Raw genomic sequence first — 9,600 nt, forward strand, 5'->3', positions numbered from 1 at the left:
CATGTCATTACAACACAGTTTTCACATCATTGCACAACACTTGCTGTGAAGGATAAGACCTCCAAGGCTGGTGTCATAAAATGCCACGTTTTATAACAAGTTACCTTTTTGTTTATGTTTTTGTGTCATTTCCCAGTGAGAGGATGACGCTCACTTTAATGTACTTTAATCTAATCCTGACCATTTGGCGAGTTATATTAACGGCATAAAATGACATAAAATGAAAGCTTAAAGTGCGTATAAATGAGCAACGATGCTGGAAGCAGCATGGTATTTATTCACATTGTAATGAGATCATTTTAGTCTTTTAACGTATGCTCACAGCAGAGGGTAAGAGTCCTGCTGGAAACTGTTGTTCTCCTATTGCTTAACCTTTGTTATCACAGTTTCAGCCTGTGGTAAGTCCCGTCACTGCTGTTTCCCCCTCTTCTTTATGCATCAAAACCACATGGTTAAGCATATAAATAGAGTACATGGCATAAAAACCTGGTTATGGCTAGGATGAAAAACTAAATCGGCGGGGAACATACACAATTGACATATTTCCTGCCTCCAGAAACCTTCCTGCAGACTTCAGAAAAAGCTGAATTTTAGCTCCTGTCACTTTAAAGCATCCTTCCTGAATTTGTTCAGTCTGCTCTGACAAGCGAGCTGATTGTTCAGAGATAACAAAGTGTGATGTAACCACTCATTTTTGTCTGAGACATGCCTCAGACAAAATAGCCTCAAATGAGACCTTTCAGGCAGGTCAGGAGCAGTGTAGTCCGTGGGAAAGTTGCTCTTTCAGTGTGGACTTAGGGTTTTGTAGCTATGCAGAACTCTATGGCTGGCCCTGGAAATGCTCACACACTGAAGGACAAAGGAAAAACCCAAAAAGCAAAGAACAGAACCTCGCCAAGCCACCAGCCATCCCAAACAGAACTTAAACTACCGCAGAAAAAGGCCACCAAAGCCACCTGCAAACACACTAAATAACGTGTAATCCATTTCAAAGCCCGCTTCTACTAGAACCAAAAAGCGTAAGACCTGGATAGAGCTTCTATATTGACTTGTTGGCTCATCCATGTTACCTGACTGGCCAAAAAGTCTGACATGTTTTCTTTTCGGGGCTTGGAGGAAAGCCTTTAAGTGAAACTGGCAACACTACAGAAGTTGGGGACAGCCAAAGTTCAAACCCACCCTGTTTTCACAAAATGCCATTATGAACACTTCTCTCTTCCAAATGCTGTAAGTTTGAACTTTAGAGGAGTGAGCTTATGAAAAGATTGTATCTGACAGGCCTACGGGAAGTGGGACCGTTTGTGGACGTGGCCTTGAGCTACAGCTAGATTGTTATCCATGTGGGACAAACAATGTGTGCTACAAAGGACAGTTTTTAAGGGCGTTTAAAAATGTCAAGTTATGCACTTTATAATTTGGTGTTTGCATCTTACCATAGGGGTTTTATTTGATTGCTACCACACACCTTGGCTGCTTAAAGAGGTACTTTGAAGTGCTAAGGTTTTTGGCAGTATAGGATAGCTCTTTAACCATTAAAGAATTGGTTTTATGAACAGCTGCTTGGGGCAAAGAGTGTGTCTGTGAGATAAGGTATGGAAAAAGATCATTAAGACTGTGCCTGCTTTTTATTAGCATTTGTTTTAGGTTTATTGATATGATCACAAGCTTGATTTGAAAGCTAAGCCATTTTCCTGTTGTATTAACAGTTAACAGTGACAGTATGGATGTGTTTGGCTGCCTAAAAACTCATCTGTGATAGACTGGGACAGAGTGCTGTGTTTGTCAGGGTATTTTCACTGCCCACTCACCTGAATCATGTTTAAGTGAGACATTTCCATTTCCTGTGGGTAGAGAGACAATAATGAAACCCCAAAAGCTGTTGTAACTCCAAATTTAACTGCACTGCATTCATTATTAGTCATCAATCCAAAGTGCGGCAACTTGCACCGCTTTTCTTCTATCTTTACATTGACTTTGTCTAGCCACACATATTTGTAGTGAGTTAATAATTTATATGGAGCTCCCACCAGTTTGACACAGTCTGGGCTGTGTTTACTGTTGGTCTCAGACCGGCACTGGGCTGGGATTCTTTCTTGTCCGGATGTTGGATGATCGTTTGTTTGTTCAGCAGAACAATGGCAAAATCCATTCCCTCCCCAGTTCCATGGAGTTCTAAAGCTTGCACTCCTTTTGAAAACAACATTCCCACACTCTTGTTTTACACAAAATTATATCTTTTTTTTTTTGTTTGCCTGCTCTTTTCAACTGCATGATTAAGGTTAGTGCGTGTGCAACAGCACAAGAAAGCCCAGTCGTCCCACGTGGCTTCTTTCTCTTTTGTTGACAAATGTGGTTTCTCAGGGCAGAGCAGTAGACTGTGAAGGTAAAGCCATTGTTAAAAGCTAGAGCTGGGGAAGCGGTGATCAGTTTCAAGAAATCATGGTGGCTTAAAGGAAATAACAAGGAAACAAGACAATGGAGCAAATGAGGCTGGGAAGATACAAAGTGTAAGGATAGCCGTGTGAGACAGTTTTAACAATGTCTCTGATTTGATCTGACTGGAGGTAGAGTGTTCGTACATGGACAACAGGAGCTGATGAGTCGCTTCCCAGAATGGAATCAGCCACTATTGTGGCTTGAGCTGTCATGTCCGGTCAGCCGAGGATGTCTGGTTTACATAAGCAGAACCAGAAAACAAGAAAGAGCCAGAGGAAACAAAACTGACCCTGTTCTCTGGATAATGATGGATGGATGAATGAATAGAGGACAGAAGAAAAGATAAATAGAAAAGAGAAAGGACCTTGAGTAATGACCTGAGAGAGAAAGCACAGAAACAACAGCCACTACTTTACCCTCAAACTTGACCTGAGATGTGACTGAGAATTGTTGCCTTTGAGCTCTTTGACAGTTCAGTTATTTATGACAGACTGATTCAGAAGCAATCAACATTCATCTCATTCTGAGTCATCACAGGATTTCCTGCCTTGTATCCTCAGCTTTAGTGACTTTACATTGTGCAAGTAAACATATTCAAAATCATACAATTTCAATTTAGCAGTGAATCAAATCTAGATAGATACAGTTGCAGGCCTTTGTATATGGATGATGTTACATAAGTGGAGAAATTGCTCATTATTTCTCTTTCTTTATCTCAATGATTCCCATGTTCATGTTGACATAGCAGAGAACATGGAATCCCTAAATGGAAACTAGATTAGACTACAGTTTTTGTGTGTGGAATTTACTTTACTTGGCATTAGGAGTCATTGATAAACTATTTTCAAATCTTCCTCCCAGGTGCCAGGGACTCATATTCTGTCATTTTAGCTCATGTTGATGCTCCTGCTCTTTATCACTCTAGTTTTCAGAGCTGAAGTAATATTTTCTATTGCTCCTCACCTTTGTGTCTTTCTCAACTTCCCCTTGTACTTCCTCTTCTTTTGCTAGCTTCACTTAGAAACATTTCATTGTTTCAGCTGAAAAATGTTTCTCGTGCAGGGCTACATCTGCTTATCATGCTCAGTGTTGCTTCATTTGACTGTATGAATTGCAGATTGTAGATCAGGTGTTTTAGAGAAAACTGTTCCTGCTGTTTTTACACCCAAAGTATGATATTTTGATGCTTTTTCTTTTCTTTTTAAAGACCATCTACACATGCTAAAACAACCCTTCCCTCTGCCAGTAGTAGTAGCATGTTTACCTTAGTGCTCTGTTGGCTGTAACATACAGAACCAGAGTTACATCCATTTACAACTACTTTCTCCCATGGCTTAACAACATAAAGGTAGCCTCCATGTAAGATGTTATGGTCTGTAAATGTGTGTTTCTTTAAAGAAACAGTGAGCCGGACCAAACTCTTGAGTGCAGCCCCCTTATGAAAATTAGCGTGTGCACCTAAGTGTTGTAATCCCTTTAATGCTGATTGGAGCTGTAGTTGACTAATACCCCAACTGTAGTAGAGTCACTTAACATGGGACTCAATGTCAAAAACACTTTCACATTATACTCAACAGCCAGAACTTAGCAGATGTTAGTGGGTTTTTTTCACCTGTGGGAAAGGGCCTTTAATTTAGCTTAGTCTACCTAAAGTCTAGCCTCTAGGCTAGAGGCTGCATTTAGCTAAGAATAAAACTGAAAGCAGAAGTTTGTTTTTAAATGTGACACTTTTTTATGGCAACTAATGCTAACCTAATGCATATGCAACATTCAAAGGGAGCAAGTATTGACTAAATGGCTCTGATTAGTTGGCCCTGTAATGTCTTTTTTTTTTAAGTCACCGGCACATCAGCTCAGTTCTTCACTGGTTCTCCTTTTTGTTCCTAAACCTTGGTTCTGCTAACACCCCTAAGCCTCATAATGATAAGAATGTGGTCTGAAGGTGAATACATTTTGCCCCCCAAAACTGTTCTTATTACATGTCCCAACACTCTTTGTCACTGGGGTGGCTGAAGCAAGGTATACTTTGATAAAAAACAAACAAACATATATTTAGTATACAAAATTATGACATAATTTAATAATAATAAGGTGTTATGGCATAATCTTTCCACAGTGTTAATTTACATGTGTATGAGTGGTTAATAATTTGTTGATGTTTCACTGCTCTACTAGTGTATGTGTATACACACGAGTGACCCTTATTCACGTTGAATCAACTAAATCACTGCTCTTTATACTGTAAGACTTGTTTGGCATTTCCACCCTCATGTTGTCCTGATAAAACCTAACCAAATCCGCTATGCAAAGCAGCTCACCAATAGAAAGAATAGTAACTTCCCATTTCCCCTCCAGCTGATAAGCATCTCGTCGTCATTTGTGGATGTCTGCTATGAAAGCTGAAAGGTCAGTGGTGACCTGAACAACCTGCTGGTTAAATCAAAGACATGGAAATGGGAGCAGTTGTTTCAGAGGGAGTGAGACAGTGAGAACAACACTACTGCTTCTACATACCTGTGTGGTCAGTGCATGACTGTGTGTGAGCTAACTAGTAGTTGGCAGAGTAGCAGAGGTCTGGCCCTGCAGGCTAGATCTTGGCTGCTGATAATGAGGCACTGTTGGAGCTAATAGAGGCAAAGCCAATTTAGACTCACTCAGTGGTTGTCTGATATTACCACTTCCACCAGATTGTCAGGAACTCAAGGACGAGTTGCCGTAGTGTCAGCAATTTGAAGATGTGGGGTTGCACAGTTTAGGCAGGCTTTGAAAAAAAGACTGTTGCTAAATGAACATGCAACACAAAGGTAATTTAAATCAGGATAAACCAACACCATGTTCATATCAAGAAGCAGCTTATATAAACGATGAAATCACCTTGTGTTGACATACTTATGCACCCCAAACACATTTGTATACCAAAAACTGAGTAAAGTCAGTGTTCAGTGTGTTGTTTTAACAGTGCAGAGCTGCTGTTTGCCTCCTTAAGATTTGTCACAGCAACACATTTCAGCAGGGTAATTGCAGCATCCCAGAGATGGATATCCCATGTGTACCGAAGTTTATTGCCTTATAATTATGAGACTAATTACAAAGATGTATTACAACCCCCCCATGTGCACAGACACCCCCCCCCCACACACACACACACCACCACCACACACACACACACACACACACACACGCCTCAATCAGAAATACTACTGCTGATGATTAAAATCTCAATATGAAAATGGGAGGCAGTAATGACTACTCCATTGCCTTCCCAAGCCTGAGTGTTTGCTCTGAAGAGACTCTAATGCTTCCCCTTTAAGGTCAGCCTTTGAGATTTATTTTTCAACAAAGCCCCTGGTTCCATTTTTAACAAATTGTGTTGACACCAAAGAAGCGATTAAGCTGTGTTAGAATTTCTACAGCTTGTTATTATGACTTTCAATATCAAAACTTTTCAGGGATTGTGCCTCGTACATCATCATAGTGATCACAAGAAACAGGTTTTTTTTTGTTATTGCAGTTTTTTGCTATGAGAGTTTCTTCTTGTAAATTTAATTCTTCTATGCACCTGTCACAGTGAATGCAGGTACACCCAGTGCACCTTTGACAAGAGCACAGAAGCAAATAATTGTAACAAGGCTCCTCTGTGCAACATCAATTTGAGAGACAAGATTTACATTAAAGTGATACAACTGCACATATTGTTTTAAATTCTTCATTCTTCATACATATAACGGCTCACAAATGTCTTTGTTCATTCACAGGCAAGAGAAAGAAGCAGCACACCTACACACACATATCCTTGAGAAGCTCAGGGAATCTCTTAGGACAATGGTGAGACACAATACACAGCGACAAGGTGTGGTATCTCAGACACAGTTGTACCTTAGTGGGTTATGTGTTTTCTCACAGTAGGAAGCAGGGATGCCTTTGCACCAAATGCCTCATCTCCAAAACAACTTGAATGCAAGTCGTATAGAGACATACACACACAGAGCACCACGAGGGGATGTTCATGCTGTGAGGAAGGAAAGGAGCTTTTTTTTTTCATCCTCAGACCTGACAAAATCAATGACCCCGTGTAGCTATCTCTAATGGAATGAAGCACACACACGTTCTTGTTTTTTTTAGTTTTTATCGGGTCCCAACATTGATATAATACATTACCAATCACTTTTTTTCAATAATCCTAACCATAACAACTTACTGCCAAACCCTAACACCAAGTTTTGACCGTGATTAAAAACCTTTGGGAGCCACCATTTTGGTCTCCACAAAGCTATCAGACCCCACGAGTACAGGGGCTCCCTGTGTTCAGACTCCACAATCATAGAAAAACAACACAAGCAAGCAGAGTGAGTTACATCTTGTGTGTTCACTTTTTAATACTGCTGTGGTTTGGGTTTTGTTGGTAACTTCCTGTTTCATTTTGAAATGTTTTCGTTTTGTACACTTTTACATACATTTTTCTCTTGATCACTTGTTTGTTTTTATGCCAGTTTTCCCTCTATCACCTTTAGACTCATCCATAGACTTTGCCCTGTTTTCACTCTTGCCTGTGTTGTTTGCCATGCTGACTGTGTATGAGTAGTGCACAGAATAAATAATTCCATTTTTCATGGATTATGTCTTTACATTTAGGCTCTTTCTGTTGTAAACTATCCTAGCGCACCAGTACTGCAACCCACTGTTGTGCAACTTCAGACCTCACAAGAACATTTTCAAAGTTTAGTTCCTATATATTAATGAAGTAGTTCACAACCATTTATACTATTCTTATCATTGAAATGTGCCAGATAGTAAACTTGCTGTTCAGTGTACAACCTGCCTTCTTTTTTCCTCTCATCGTGTTGTTTTGTATCTCACCATTATCACACGCAGGTCAAAGCATATTAGCCAACGGGGACCGAGTGACGCCTTCTTTCATTCTCTCAATTAACAGCACACAAACATAACATAACACAGCTTCATTAGCAAGTGAAACAATGCAAATTCAAACCATCCACATGTGCAGCACATCAGCTCTGTTAAAGAAACAACGTAACAATATACCAGCTTATTTCTTTCTGCTTTTTTTCATTACACAGCTTTTTTTAAACACTTTTTTGTTTCTGTCTTGCTATCTGCTTTGGGAATGCTACTGCATAGTTATACACATCTATAACTGCCCTAATGTTGTTGCATATGCAGTAGTGTGTGTCTGGTGCAGATATCATTGAATGCTCTGCCGGCTTCCCCCAGAGCATACAACTCAACAGTACTTTTGGCAGGAACTTGGTACAGTATGTGATAGATTAATGGAATCTGAGAGCGATCATTCATTTTCATGCAGTTATGTCAAGATAACGAGTTAATTTTTTTTGGTTTTGTCGTTGTCTTGTTATTTTCTCACACTAACAAGTTTATCTTGAGAAATCAGCCTTTTGTCTTTTTGAGTTGAAAAACATACAGTACTTGTAATTGTGAGAAAACCATCTTTGGCTTTGGTTGAGATTACAGTTTGATCACGGTGAGCTCGGAAATGAGTGGTTCCTACTTTAACACCTGATATCATCATTCGAGATCACTATCATGAAATTTGGGAGGTTCTATTACATTATGCGTGTGTAATTCTGTTAGCTGCATTGAGTTTAGTAACTTTGCTCTTGACAGTGACGTCTGCAGGCAGAGATAAGAATTAAACCAACTCCTTCAAGCTGCAGGGAAAACAAACGTTACTCTTTTTTTTTTTCTTCCCCCCTTGTCCTGTCCAGCATTATGGCAGCAGAATTGTAGTCTGAATACCTTTTATGCCAAATAGATTTGCTTTGCCAAGGGAAGTTTTATAAATGTAAAGCTCCCCTTGAAGCCCATTTATTTATTTTTATTTACAATATATAACATGTAAAAGAGCTGAACCGGACTCAACAAATGTTACTCTGCCGAACTAATAAACAATATTAACCCATTTTTCTATAAACGATAATGACATAATGTACCCTTTATCACTTTGTTTTGTTAAGATTATGACATGAATAACTTCTTAAGATGACCTCCAGATGATGACATTAAAAATGATTTCGAAGCACGGGCTCTCTTGGCTTACGTATGGAGCGTCACTTGCGTCATGTTCATCACTTTCAAACAGCTTAGTTCACTTTAAAATTCATGGAACACGTGAAGGCTTTCATTTTAAAGTCTCATTTTCAGTAAAGGAGATAACCAAGGCCTAACTGGGGACGGAAATATGCTGTCATTAAACTTCAGCTGAAGTTTATCAAAGTGCATTCTTCACCCCTAAGGCAAATCTAGTTATGCACTTTTTTGGCAGCAAACCAGTGATAAGTACTGAACTGTCTCGTGATAAAGACTGCATTCGGGAGCTCTGAGCAAGAGCATGAGGAAGTCGATAACTCCATGTTCCTAAACATCAGCCAGACTTATCTCCCTGTGCCTTCCTGTAGAGGATGTCCCATATGGCTTAGAGGCGGCGTCGTTAACAAGGAAAAAGCTGCACGCTGGTATTTTGAAGTTAACTGAGAGAGTTGAAACTCTGAACTTTGTAACTGTCTTGGCATTCTCCAAAATCATGATAGCAAAATAGGTTTGCCTCATCTTTGTTGTGAGTTACCAGAGCAAAGGTTATCTCAAGGTTGACTCCCTGTAGTGGTTTTGCAGACACTCTGGTGGAGCTGTTATCAGCTGAAGGAACAAGCTCCTTGAGAGAGAAATCTCAACAATTTCCTCTTTGTAAAACAAGACACAGCCATGTGCCAAACAATTCACCCCATGCAAATCCAGCATCTGAATGTAGAATTTGATACCGAACACATATACCAGCAGCACACCCACATGCATGCCACAATGAATACTATCTTGTTTTCTCCAGTGTACCCGTACAGAAGCGTACAAATATTCAAATGTGCGATTGGCATTTTCACCGCGACTTTCAGATGAATAATTCAGGCCTAATCTTCAGAGGGTGGCATGAATTGAACATACAGTACATTGCTCAGATGCTGGCCATCTCTGTCTGCTGTGCTTTGTGTTATGTTCAATGATCAACACATGAACAGTTTGCTTCTTTGGCCTGCCTCATTGACTTTTAATGTATGTGCGTGGAACCTCTGATCATTAAACATCTGAGTGACAAAGTAGGAGGGGTCAGGCTGAATATAATAAAAAAGATGACCC

The sequence above is a fragment of the Leuresthes tenuis genome, unplaced genomic scaffold (assembly GCF_036924035.1).
Source record: "Leuresthes tenuis unplaced genomic scaffold, fLeuTen1.0.hap1 SCAF_10, whole genome shotgun sequence".
Lineage (NCBI taxonomy): Eukaryota > Metazoa > Chordata > Actinopteri > Atheriniformes > Atherinopsidae > Leuresthes > Leuresthes tenuis.